At 33.5% G+C, this 14,286-nt stretch overlaps 2 long non-coding RNA genes across 2 annotated transcripts; one reads left to right on the forward strand and one right to left on the reverse strand.

Moving 5' to 3' along the window:
- Nucleotides 1–1,628: 1,628 nt before the first annotated feature.
- LOC133179474 (uncharacterized) lies at nucleotides 1,629–2,445 on the reverse strand. The gene is made up of 3 exons (XR_009720130.1): nucleotides 2,333–2,445; nucleotides 1,893–1,993; nucleotides 1,629–1,743 (listed from the first exon to the last, which is right to left on the reverse strand). It is a non-coding gene; the product is annotated as an uncharacterized LOC133179474 (long non-coding RNA).
- Nucleotides 2,446–4,538: 2,093 nt separating this feature from the next.
- Nucleotides 4,539–7,480, forward strand: LOC133179481 (uncharacterized). Its single transcript, XR_009720133.1, has 4 exons — nucleotides 4,539–4,596; nucleotides 5,201–5,297; nucleotides 5,520–5,668; nucleotides 5,951–7,480. It is a non-coding gene; the product is annotated as an uncharacterized LOC133179481 (long non-coding RNA).
- Nucleotides 7,481–14,286: the final 6,806 nt, after the last annotated feature.

Raw genomic sequence — 14,286 nt, forward strand, 5'->3', positions numbered from 1 at the left:
AATTGGCTTTTCTGAAAAAAGTCAAAGTTGGAAAAGGTAACCTTTACATTAACTTTACATGCACTTAAATATGATGTAATGTCCCACTTTTTCTTGACTTTACAAAAAAGTAAAGTTAATATTTACAAACAATAAACACAGTATTTGGGGTACATTAAATCTGATAATTACAAATATTAAATTTAATTAAATACCATCTTTAATAGCCACAAAAGTTAATAATTACTGTTTTCCATTCTTCTGAATAAAGCTTGTGCATATGATAAATAAGCTTTTCCTTCCTTAATATACTAAGTAACAACAAATTGAATTAAACTTTGTTTATTACTATACCAAACATTTTTATACAAACATATAATCAAAAACATCAAATTTCGTGACAGTATCTGTTGTTCATAGTCTATCCTGCAAATCCCATACACATAAATAAGTATCCAGGACAGAGTACATTTCACCAAAATCCTTTTCAAACATGTCATTTTGTTTTATAAAGAACCAATTGTTCATCCTTGAATTTAAAGATTTGAACTGACATGAAACTGTGCTCCACTTTCTTGTTACTGGACATGTGTTTCTGTGGAAATCAACAACTGTCCAAATATATATTTTGTCACATCTTCCTTTCCAGAGTCCAAAACTTTTATTCTCATGCAGGCAGTCTTCTACTATTTTCCTTAAAAGAAAAAAAATATATATTTTCAGTGACATGAATATGAATATTTTCATAGGCATCTGTGTTATAAATTCAAATAAACTGTGATATCAGTATTCACAGTATCATGACTAATCAAAATTGAAACAAGATGCAACCACATTAATAGATAAAAATTTCATACATGACCTTTAACCTCAAAAAGAAAATATTTTGAACCATTAATGTCAGCCTTTATTTTTACCAAAAAGACAATGTTAATCTTATTAAATAAGACAGATACAAACAGATGAACATGTTGTTATTAACTTATTTTATGATATAAATGGACTGGGCCACTAGCCCTTATCTTACCCGTAAGATTAATATTTAATAACTGTAATTTCTTTGTTTATCATTACCTAATTTTTCTTTTGAAAGGATTATTTACAAAATATACTAATGCAGGAGTAATATAAGATTTCTCGTGACCTTCTGTAGCTAAAATACTTTTGCAGAATTGGAAAATGGTTGTCTTACTTGCAAGATAATTTGTGAAAAAGTACTGGCATCAGTATCTATGCATAATTTCTGAACACATATAATTAACTCCATTTTCCTTCTTAGTAATCAGGTAACAAAAGGACCAATAGTTGCTGCTTATTCAGCTATAGTATGATACTCAAGTTATGGTTTATGATATATGTACCTTTCTCCCAGTAGCATGTTGCTGCTCATGAATTATTTCCTGATCTTGGAATTGTAAATTTGAGAGGTCCCTCATTTTGAAGATAACATGCTAAAATGGAATTCATACTTTGATAAACATTTCATACATCTGGAGAAATATAGTCAATGTTTTCATAAATACATTTGAGTTTGAAGCATGCCAAAGAATGATTTTAAAAATACACAATACAATCACAGTCAATAGTTATGAATTGCCGAACACCCTTACGTTTGTTTTCTTCACAATTAAAGAATACTTTAGGTCCAAGCAATACTTGCCATCTATAAAATTAAACTATTGAACCCTTCTCAAGTGTTTCTTCTTCATGAAAGATCTGTCAATAAGGTGTTAACTCTCTCACAGTAAGCTGAGTAGCTGGAGCCTGGAAAAAGTCATAACACATTTTTTGAAAACAGAAATGTATAATTATACTGACTCCTGAACAAGTCAAGTAATTGATAATGTAAATAATTGTTTAAGTAACATTTTTATGATACTATTTATTGATTTTTTTAAAAAACTAATACGTACAAGTACTGTCAAAAAACATTGGTATCCCTTGGTCTGGTAAATCATACATTGTTGTCATCCATGACTTTCTTCAAGAACCTGCATAATTGATTTCACTGTACCTGTTTTTGAAAAATGGACATGGTTTAGAATACAAAATTATATCTATAAAATATAAACTAACTTGCCCTCTATTAAGAACATTGCCCCTACCCTGGCTTCTATTTTTTTTCTAGCACTAATGTAAACAGGTAAACTGCTAAACATTCTAAAACTGTGACCTAGAATTGTTTTTCTTGGTCTTGTTTAATCCACGATCCTTTACAGAAAAAAATGGAACATCATCCCCAATTTATCAAGTAACTTATCTAAAATACATATTTAGCGTAGTTTTTCCTGACTTTCATCTGTTTCAATGTTCCACAATGTATGCTGAAAACAGATGGAAAACGTAAACAAACCTGCAGTGCATGCCAGCCCCGGAGCTCGAGCAGTTTTCCAAGCAATAACCTCCTTAATTCTACCGGTAGATGAAAAGGTATCAAGTCAACTGATCACTGGTTGCATATTTTCGTCAAAAATATCAGAAAATCCGATGAGACCCGCTCAACTTAATTTGAAATGATTGGCTATTCAGGTGTCATAACAGTATTTCACTTGATGTTCACGTCAAATCATGGCTGACGCAAAATAATTCCTGAATCTTCCCTTCCGATTCGGACATTTTAACACGAGACTGGAGCTGAATTTTTTTATGAGATGAAAAACAATATGTAAACTTCCTGTATTGACTAGATTCATTATAATTTAGGGCGTGCTGACTTTTCTATATACTGTATTTGAGTGGGGAGTGATTAGGCCCTGGACTTGATTTTCAAGCACCTGCTCGACTTCGACCGAAACAAACTTGCGTGCCTTGCTGGATGGCTATGTATTTTTTGGTACTAAAATCTTTATAAAGAATTGTTTTACAAGATCTGAAAAGGAAACTTCTCAAAAGTTTGTTTTCAATTAATACCACCTACTCAAAGTTGCGCATTTTTGGTAAGAATATATAGCGAAATTTAATACTGTTGTGCAACCTGCAGTAAAACCAGATTTTATACTTAGAAATATTGTAGTCTATAATTTAAGGTTTAATTTCGTGAGTTTAGACGGAAAATGAGAAATAATGGCATTTTTTGGCCGTCATTGCTGTCCGTTCGCGTTTAATGGGGCATAGAAAATTAGTCCAGATTTCCTCTAAAATAATTTATCTTGACCACACAAGGGCCTGATTTCGATGTATCGGGTTTAGAGAAATGCATGAAAATTAGAAGACACTTTAACAAATACCTTGCCATCACACTCGTTAACATTATTTACTCACAAACAATTTCAAATTCTATAAATTTAAAGAATTTAGACTAAACCCGGAGCAAAATAAAAATTCTGAATTTGTGTAAATATCGGTAAATTTGGAACACAGTGGTAACAGATACAGAAATCTGGGTAGAAAAAAGAATTATTTAGGCAAAACAATCGTAATTAAGCAGAAAACGCCATGGTATTTCAATAATATGCATTATTTTAATGCTCTTTTTAACCCCACCCCCCTTCCTTATGACAAAGACTACTTCTTTCGCCCTGTTATAAAAAGCAAACATGTTTTAAATAATTTTTAATCCTTATGCGAATCAGCATGCATTAATTAAAAATTTGAGACGAAAAAATAACAAAAGTTCAAGGCGCAAGATCATGACATACAGTTCAACTTTTGCCATATTTTTAGAAATCCGTGTTCACCGCGAACACCCCTGTCACCGAGTGTCGCCAATATTTTTCCTACCTTGAGACGGATTTTTATGAAACTTGCTTTATTACATTGAATATTCATTACAGTTCGGGAAAATAGCATTATAGTTGCAAGCAAAAATTTTAAGTTTTATTGCAGGTGTCATAACAGTATTTCACTTGATGTTCACGTCAAATCATGGCTGACGCAAAATAATTCCTGAATCTTCCCTTCCGATTCGGACATTTTAACACGAGACTGGAGCTGAATTTTTTTATGAGATGAAAAACAATATGTAAACTTCCTGTATTGACTAGATTCATTATAATTTAGGGCGTGCTGACTTTTCTATATACTGTATTTGAGTGGGGAGTGATTAGGCCCTGGACTTGATTTTCAAGCACCTGCTCGACTTCGACCGAAACAAACTTGCGTGCCTTGCTGGATGGCTATGTATTTTTTGGTACTAAAATCTTTATAAAGAATTGTTTTACAAGATCTGAAAAGGAAACTTCTCAAAAGTTTGTTTTCAATTAATACCACCTACTCAAAGTTGCGCATTTTTGGTAAGAATATATAGCGAAATTTAATACTGTTGTGCAACCTGCAACCGAATACACAGTGCCATATTTGGGTTACTATTAAAAGTAGATCGTTCTTTTTGTATTCGAGAAGACTTGGATGAAGAGGATTACACAATACTGAGGTGGAAACATCTGTATAATACGATAATATATAATTCAGTATTTTAAAGTAAAGGTTGTCAAATGAACGGGACATATTACTGATATTACCTCTTATAAACAAAACTTATAAGCGTATGACTTATTCAGGGCACTTGCAATGTATGGGAACCAGTCTACAAGGCTACAAAATTCCGCCAAGAATAAATAAAGACTGAAAGAGATTGCGGGATGTTGTTTACGTGTGTCACTCGACACTGACTGCAAGGTAATGAAAATGTGCTTATTTGTTGTGTATAACTGTTTTCTGTCTTTCAAGATATTGAACAAGAGTCGTTTAACATTTCAGACGAAACATCTAGGGGAGGGAGGGAAGAAGAGGGGTCACCTCTTAATTTGTTGCATCTACTACCACTGTGTATCAGTGTCAGGATATAATAAATTAAAATGAAAAAATATCATCATAATAAAAAATTTGTTATAGATTTAGGACAGCTAAATAAAGGGGCGACTATTTTTTGTTTGATGCGGGGAGGGGGGGGGGGGTTAAAGATATATTAACCTCAAAAATGTAAAAATGTTTAAAAGATATAATCTCATCTCAACTGAAAAAATGAATAATAATCTTTCCTTGTCTGATTCCATTATTGCCTTTTCCTCACTGCAATAAGAGTTTCTGAGTCAGTTTATTTTTTCCTTTTGTAGTGGCAATGGGGGGGGGGGGGGTGTCAAACTTTGTTCATTATAGATGAACATGAATAATCTGTCCCTGATTTTTAAGGAAATCAAATATTCTGTTCATCACTGGCTGGAAAATAATTAATCTGACTTAGCTGTCAAAAAATTACCTTTTCATAATTTATCTTTTGTAGAAACAAAGAGTGGAGAACTAATGCATGGTGCTAAGTATGGAGAGGTCTCTTGTGGATTGGTTGTGCCAGAGACAAATGTACATTATTTCCATGTTGGGTAATGTCCTTAAGAATGGAAGTTTTTTTTCAAATATAAGGGACATGACTTTTTCATGTTATCATTGTACAGAGATCAAAATATTTTTAAACATTGTTAGATACTCACTACATTATTCCATCTTTAGAAAAGTATTTAAAATTATTTTCTCACATTTTTTAGAGACCAATATAGTGAAGAGATTTTTTTTTAATTTTAATCTTGAATTTGGGTATTATACAGGTCAGAAGTCTCGGTACACTTTGGGTGAGTGGCAGTTGGGAAGATGGATGACCTTCAGATAGTTTGAGATGAAGAAGTTTTTTTCAAATGATTGAAAGTGATCATCACAGAATCAACTCCATTTTGAAGATAAATTACAAGCAAGTCAGGTGAGGAGTTGACTTCAATGTTTATCACATTGTGTAAATGAATCTTCATTATTAAGATCTTTTACATCTTATTTTTATATTTGAACTCACTTTTCTATTATTCTAAACTTCCAAAAATAAAATTAAAGTAGTTAAAGCATGCTACAAACATTTTAGGTATCTTGGCAAATTTTCAAGGATATTGCAGATGTGCTTTAATTTCAAAAGATAACTAATTAATGCAAACCTGGAAAAGAAATGGATGTTATTCTCTATAATTTCGGAGATTATGTTTTTTATTAGCACTCCTTTTGTCCAACACCTGAGAGATCTGAGTACCCAGCCTACTGTTGAATTAATTAGTGACCAAGAAAAGATGACAGAGAGGGGAATCAAATGTGGATGCCATCTTGATCAAGAATATATACACTGACTAGAAAATATCTGAAAATATATAGATGAACATTCAAGCATTTATAATAATGAAAGTTATTCAGCAAGAGAGTTTTTGCACAAGTTTAATTTTCAGTAAAATTATGTATATTGTGCACTGAGGAACTTAGTATGTAACTCATTATGATTATCCATTTCTTTAGAGGATTTATTTGGAGTATACTTAAATAATCATTATCTTCTAGAAAAGACAACACAAAACTTTTCTCTCTGTGTGAAACATGACACGTTTGCATACACTCCAGCATTTACCACAACCACAGTTACATATTTTCCAGGGCGTGTGAAGTCGAGCACATACATGAAAATGTGTGAAGCTGGACACATATGCAAACACACAAGCATCTATCACAACCAATTACATATTTTCCAAGGTGTGTGAAGTCAAGCACATACATGAAAATGTGTGAAGCTGGACACATATGCAAACACACAAGCATCTATCACAACCAATTACATATTTTCCAGGGCGTGTGAAGTCGAGCACATACATGAAAATGTGTGAAGCTGGACACATATGCAAACACACAAGCATCTATCACAACCAATTACATATTTTCCAGGGCGTGTGAAGTCGAGCACATACATGAAAATGTGTGAAGCTGGACACATATGCAAACACACAAGCATCTATCACAACCAATTACATATTTTCCAAGGCATGTGAAGTCGAGCACATACATGAAAATGTGTGAAGCTGGACACATATGCAAACACACAAGCATCTATCACAACCAATTACATATTTTCCAAGGCGTGTGAAGTCGAGCACATATGTGAAAATGTGTGAAGCTGGACACATATGCAAACACACAAGCATCTATCACAACCAATTACATATTTTCCAAGGCGTGTGAAGTCGAGCACATACATGAAAATGTGTGAAGCTGGACACATATGCAAACACACAAGCATCTATCACAACCAATTACATATTTTCCAGGGCGTGTGAAGTCGAGCACATACGTGAAAATGTGTGAAGCTGGACACATATGCAAGCACACAAGCATCTATCACAACCAATTACATATTTTCCAAGGCGTGTGAAGTCGAGCACATACATGAAAATGTGTGAAGCTGGACACATATGCAAACACTCAAGCATCTACCACAACTAGTTACATATTTTCCAAGGCGTGTGAAGATGAACACGTATGCAAACATAATCTCCTACCACAGACACAATACACGTAACATTTAGTCCAAGTATAAAGTCAAGCTCAAACAGGCTCACTGCGTCAAGCTGGACACACGCATTTACTTATTCATCTTGCAAAACTACATCTGAACCTATATTCTAATAGGCGTTTAAGCAATTTTGTTTATTTTGTGAATATGTAAATTGCACCATTATGCTTACAAGATGTCAACATTATTAACCTGTACATAAATACTTATTAGATAGCCTTTAATAGTTTAAGCTGGAAATGCTAGTACTTTGCCTGATTTATGTTGTGTAGTTACTCGTCAGTGATCTTGAGTAATAACTGAGTATGGCATTTTTAGTTCCATTTAAACTGCAAAGTTTTAACACATGTACATCCACCATAAAGGATAAATAATATTGTATTGTATTTTAACCTTTTTAATTTTATTCTTTGTCATTTTATTGCCTGTTCAAGTAAAAGATGTAATCTTGTAATGCTTGTAACTGTTTTTGGTAGATATTTATGAAGCAGAAATTATAACAGAAAAGGTTTCAATATATCTACACTAAAAGCAAATAAAAAAGAGTTCTCCATCTATCAGATATCAGCGTCATAGGGAATTTTAAAGTTTATTATATCTATAATCTGATATCTGATACCATTTTTACATTTTTGATTGTCCATTTATAGTATACAAAAATAGTATAATTTTTATATTTTATAGATGACAATCTCTAATACTAAATACAACTGGAAATTGATATAACGCTTGAAAATTTGTGCATTTTTAGTAAGATCGAGTTTAACAAAAATGACCTTGGGGTATCACAATAGACACACCAGGCACCTATTTATTTTAAAAGTCAAAAACCATTTGTTGAAATCTTTAAGTAGAGTGTATTAAACAAAGGCCAGTATTTAAATAAGGATTTAAAAAAGTTTCATATATATATATCTCAACTTTAATGCAGCATTAAAGGTGAAAGGTTAAATTTAATTACCTTTTCGTTTAAGTAAAGGTTACCTTTTCACCTTTACTTTTTGTAAAGTTAATACAAAGATGACCTTGCTTTTTTGAGCACCTTTAAAGAGATTTACTTGGCAAGTAAAGTTTTGTAAAGGTGTTTTTTCAAGCAGTGTACACTATATACAAGATGATGTCCGTAAACTATATTTAGATTTCACTCGCATAGTAAGTATCGTACATTAAATTCAAAGTCTACTTTCATTTTCTATAAACAGCCATGAAATTGCAAAAACGTGAGTACGGTGGCGTTTCCGGTTGGCGGATCTAAGTTACTGGCAATTTTTAATGAAACTGACAAGCAATCGTTTATTTATTTCATAAAACGTCATCACTGAATTATTCTATCAAAACTTGATTTAAATGATACAAAAGAAATAAGTTGTGATAACCGATTAAAAAGGGAAATGTGCAAATTATTTTCGTCATTCACCGATCTTAATATTGACGGAAGTTTCTAGAACATCATATAGCATCGAGCCCGATGTTAAAAAGAAATAGCTGCATGAACATAATAAAAAAGCTTTTGTGTGAATGGTCATTGAAATAATGGTAAAACACTATAAGTTGTGAATATATTTATATATCGAAAGACTATTACATATATGTAGTAGGTGTTCCTAATAAATTTATCGGTAAAATTTGTATATACATGTATTCCTTAGTGAGAGCACCGTGGCAACGAATCCGAAGTACAATTTGTGCTTCGTAATAAACCTTATTTACATGAAAAGAGAAAATTAATGAATAAACATTGTTCAAATTAAAGCTGTAAAATTTTGTGCTTTAATCAATACGCTTCATTTTTTTTCTGAATACAGTCTTTTGTATCAAATACTCGGCCTATTCATAAGGCGTTAAAAGCTTATTTATACACAAATCCTATACTTAGATCTTGATTTATAAATATGTATGTACATTATTGATATGTAAAAAAAAGTAAAGTACATTTTTTACATATCAATAAGGTACATACATATTTATACACCAATACCCAAGTACCTATGAATTTTTACACCCCCCCCCCCAAATCAATTTATCAGTAAAATGTGCATATTCGCTGCTTTTTTCCTTGACGGAAATGAAATAAGAGCATCTGAAGTACAATATCAATTACATAGTATAACAGATTTCACAATAAACGTCAATTAATGAAATTATTATTTTTCAAGTTTTTACAAAACAGGAGAGGGTGGAGATGTTCATCTACTTCATGCGGGATTTTGAACAAAGTATTTCTTCCTGCTAAAAGCCTGTAGGGAGTCAGTAGAAACTACAATATATTTTCTGTCGGTAGTGGTAAAAATTCAATTTCCCGCGCTTGCGCGGGATTTCATCTAGTCTAAAATAAACTGTGGGTGAAATGAACCTCCTTAAATGTCCAGTCAAGCAGACAATTTGGTCGGTAGCTGACCACAGCTGGACAGACTTCACACACTCTAGAAAATGTTATTTTTACATTGAAATACTTTGTCAATTTGGAATATTTAAGTTACATTAACTGTTAACATAGTAACACTTCACATAAATAATAAACAGCTATTATAAAAGAGTTAAAATTTCACTAGGTTGTGGAAAAAGTTTTCGCTCTCCTTGCAACTGAACCAAAATTTATAGTATCTTAAAATTTTAATAAATCAGTGAGTGAAATAAAACGGACAGACGACTGTTCATAAAAAAAGAAAAGAAAAAAAAGCGTGCGAGGATCGAACCAAAAAAACATCGATTTCTCATTGCCTTGGACTGGTAACACACACTACGTGCTGGCATCGCTACATTTAAAACGAGACTGAGGCACCGCATTTACATAACTTTTTTTTAAAGGAAAAGGGTTCATTTTTATGGTCTCTGTGTCTTCTCTCCATTTTATACAAATGTTTGTGTTTTTCTTTGAATTAAAATATACTCCTAAATTACATGTTAAAATCATGGAGAGGTGATCCAGAGATAGTGTTTAGAAAATCGTATTTAAAAATGTTATATTTTGTACCAAATGACTCATCTAGCAATAGTTCAAGACATATTTTAGCAAATCAAGACACAAAAAATATTTCACTTTCCTTTTTTACAGGAACCCATATATCAATGGAATGCTAAAATATCATGTGACGGATCGACGGTCGAATTAGCCAGGAGTCGAAATTACACCACCAAACCCTATATAATTATTGATCTATGAAGTATCTTCCTTTTCTTTGATTTCTTTTTTCTGTCGTTTTCTTTGATTATTTCTTTGTTAAGCCATGAATATAGCCGATGTTTTAAAAGAAACAAGATGTGTTTGTGAAACACTATGCCCCCGTATGGTAGCTTATATCGAAGGTTAAAGTTTCTCAAATGCAAGTCAAAATCCAGGCCAAAAGATAAAAAATCTTGATACCCAAAGAAAGATCTTGTCTCGAGGAAAACACCTGTGAAATTTGAAAGACCTAGATACAACTGTTCAAAAGTTATGGTGAAGGTTAAAGTTTTTTAAATAAAAGTCAAACGTCAAGGTCAAGGTCAAAGTGGTTGGTATCAAAAGGAAGATCTCGTCACAAGGATTACATATATGAAGTATTAAAGCCTTAGCACCAACCATTCAAAAGTTATGGCCAAGGTTAAAGTTTTTCAAAAGTAGGTCAAACTCCTAGGTCAAGGTCAAAGGGTCAAAGTGGTTGGTATCCAAAGGAAGGTCTTGTCATATGGATTACATATGTGAAGTATGAAAGTCCTAGCATCAACTATTCATAAGTTATGGCTTAGGTTAAAGTTTTTCAAAAGTACGTCAAACTCCTAGGTCAAGGTCAAAAGGTCAAAGTCGTTGGTATTCAAAGGAAGGTCTTGTCACAAGGATTACATATGTGAAGTATGAAAGCCCTAGCTCCGACCATTCAAAAGTTATGGCCAAGGTTAAAGTTTTTCAAAAGTAGGTCAAAGTCCAAGGTCAAGGTCAAAGTGGTTGGTATCCAAAAGAAGGCCTTGTCACAAAGAATACACATGTGAAGTTTGAAACCCCAAGCTCTAACTGTTCAGAAGTTATGGCCAAGGTTAAAGTCTCATAAAATTTTGCAAAAGTGGGTCAAACTCCAAGGTCAAGGTCAAAAGGTCAAATATGATGGTACCCAAAGAAAGGTCTTGTCACAAGGAATACACATGTGAAATATGAAAGTTATAGCTCCAACCAATCAAAAGTTATGGGCAAGGTTAAAGTTGACAACAGACAGACAGACAAACATACAGACAGACAGGACAAAAACAATATACCCCCGGGATCTTTCGATCCGGGGGCATAAAAAACAAGATGTGTTTGTGAAACACTGATGCCCCCGTATGGCAGCTTATGCCGAAGGTTAAAGTTTCTCAAATGCAAGTCAAAATCCAGGCCAAAAGATATAAAATGTTGATACCCAAAGAAAGATCTTGTCTTGAGGAAAACACCTGTGAAATTTGAAAGACCTAGATACAACTGTTCAAAATTTATGGCGAAGGTTAAAGTTTTTTAAATAAAAGTCAAACGTCAAGGTCAAGGTGGTTGGTATCCAAAGGAAGATCTTGTCACAAGGATTACATATGTGAAGTATGAAAGCCCTGGCACCAACCATTCAAAAGTTATGGCCAAGGTTAAAGTTTTTCAAAAGTGGGTCAAACTCCTAGGTCAAGGTCAAATGGTCAAAGTGGTTGGTATCCAAAGGAAGGTCTTGTCACAAGGATTACATATGTGAAGTATGAAAGCCCTATCATAAACCATTCAAAAGTTATGGCTAAGGTTAAAGTTTTTCAAAAGTAGGTCAAACTCCTAGGTCAAGGTCAAAAGGTCAAAGTCGTTGGTATCCAAAGGAAGGTCTTGTCACAAGGATTACATATGTGAAGTATGAAAGCCCTAGCTCCGACCATTCAAAAGTTATGGCCAAGGTTAAAGTTTTTCAAAAGTAGGTCAAACTCCTAGGTCAAGGTCAAAAGGGTCAAAGTGGTTGATATCCAGAGGAAGGTCTTGTCACAAGGAATACACATGTGAAGTTTGAAACCCAAGCACCAACTGTTCAAAAGTTATGGCCAAGGTTAAAGTTTTTCAAAAGTAGGTCAAAATCCAAGGTCAAGGTCAAAAGGTGAAAGTTGTTGGTATCCAAAAGAAGGCCTTGTCACAAAGAATACACATGTGAAGTTTGAAACCCCAAGCTCCAACTGTTCAGAAGTTATGGCCAAGGTTAAAGTCTCATAAAATTTTGCAAAAGTGGGTCAAACTCCAAGGTCAAGGTCAAATCTGATGGTACCCAAAGAAAGGTCTTGTCACAAGGAATACACATGTGAAATATGAAAGTCATAGCTCCAACCAATCAAAAGTTATGGGCAAGGTTAAAGTTGACAACAGACAGACAGACAAACAGACAAACAAACAGACAGACAGGACAAAAACAATATACCCCCGGGATCTTTCGATCCGGGGGCATAATAACAACGCAAGATTCAAACATAAATGGATAAAAAGTTTGGATTATTATCAAATGTTAAATTAAACAAGTAATAGCTTTTCAAAAAGCTTGCCTGAGTAATCAATCAATATCTATGGAACGTATAAGCAAGGGAGGTGCTAAACGTTTCCGTCATCAAGGAACGACATAGTTGCGATACTTCATTACACAAGATGTACAATAACTTTCTCAAATCTCATAACCAAATACTGCAGATTAACGAATATCTAAGACATGCCACTATTCAATCATTTATTAGTTAGCCCATGGGCTGACAAGTTACGTTGGGATGAAACTCTAAGTGCGATAGCGTAGATTATAATTTTGGGGAAAATAATAAGATGATTCTAAAGAAATTCATATTACATGTACTCTCTTACTAGAGGGCGCGCTTCTCTGGTCAGTGATAGATTGATGAGATGGCCTCTTTTTATAGACTGGTCTGTTTTCCGTCGTTCTCGACGTTGAAGTAAATTATGAACAGTTTTAAATGCCTTTTCTTGAAGTGTTTGAGACAAAATTGTACACTGTACACTTTATAGCTAGAGCAAAACAAGATACTAATCCCCCCCCCCCCCCCCCGGACGAAACTCACGGGCTGATGGTCTTACCATATACATGTATTATAAATGAGTTGAAAAATACATCTTTATGTGCAGTTTTAAAATTTTTTAGCTTTTCTTTTCAATCGGTTTCAGGACCTTTCTCATAATTATAATAACGTGCTTTTATATGAAATGAAAACTATAGTACAGATCATGATGTCTTCTTCATTTTGCCGATTCTTTGCTTAGAACCTTACGGGAGTTAAGCCCATTCCTCTATGGGTACTGACCTACTATTGTCACTATCCATGTTCATCATAAAGCATGAAATAATATGCTACTGGCTGACTTTCTAAGCTTTTTTCAAAAACCTAACTTTGTAACGTACATTATTAATAAATGTAATATTGAAAGAAAAGTTGAGAAACGGACTGAATCAAGAAGGGATGTCCCATTTACTAGGTCGAGGGAGCTTGTTTATGATTGGACTAGTTCGCCTATGGGATAAATAGTAAGAATAATCAGAAAATCCATTGCGTTAGTGTTGCCTGCCCATATACAATGTGTTCTTTTATGAGATAATGACATTATTTATTTCCATAGAAGTTATTACACCCATTCAATAGAAAAATCCAAGAAAAAGGCGTGAAGATGATTTACATGTGACCTTTGGCGCGAAATGATTGTGTCACCCCTTTCGTAGAAGGCAAATGAACTGATCCAGTAGTTTAGAAACGCAGAAAAAATGTTACACGGACATGCCCGTACAAAGAATCGCAAAGAATAAACATGTGCATGCCAAAAAAACTGAAGGAATTAAACACATCATTATTTTGCATCAGTAATACGATTATTTCTTCTGCAAACTGTATTTGTTTAAATGCAGGTAACAAATTCCAGTGTAAATCAGCTTCCAGAAAATCTAGTTCATTAAGAATGATCGCTTAGTTTCGGATCTTGAAAAAATTAATCCTAATACTGCCTGACGCACGTGGCGTCAGGCAATGAGCTAATATAT

The sequence above is a fragment of the Saccostrea echinata genome, unplaced genomic scaffold, assembly GCF_033153115.1.
Source record: "Saccostrea echinata isolate AGI-Se365-2 ecotype Australia unplaced genomic scaffold, CSIRO_AGI_Sech_v1 ptg000001l, whole genome shotgun sequence".
NCBI classification, from domain to species: Eukaryota; Metazoa; Mollusca; class Bivalvia; order Ostreida; family Ostreidae; genus Saccostrea; species Saccostrea echinata.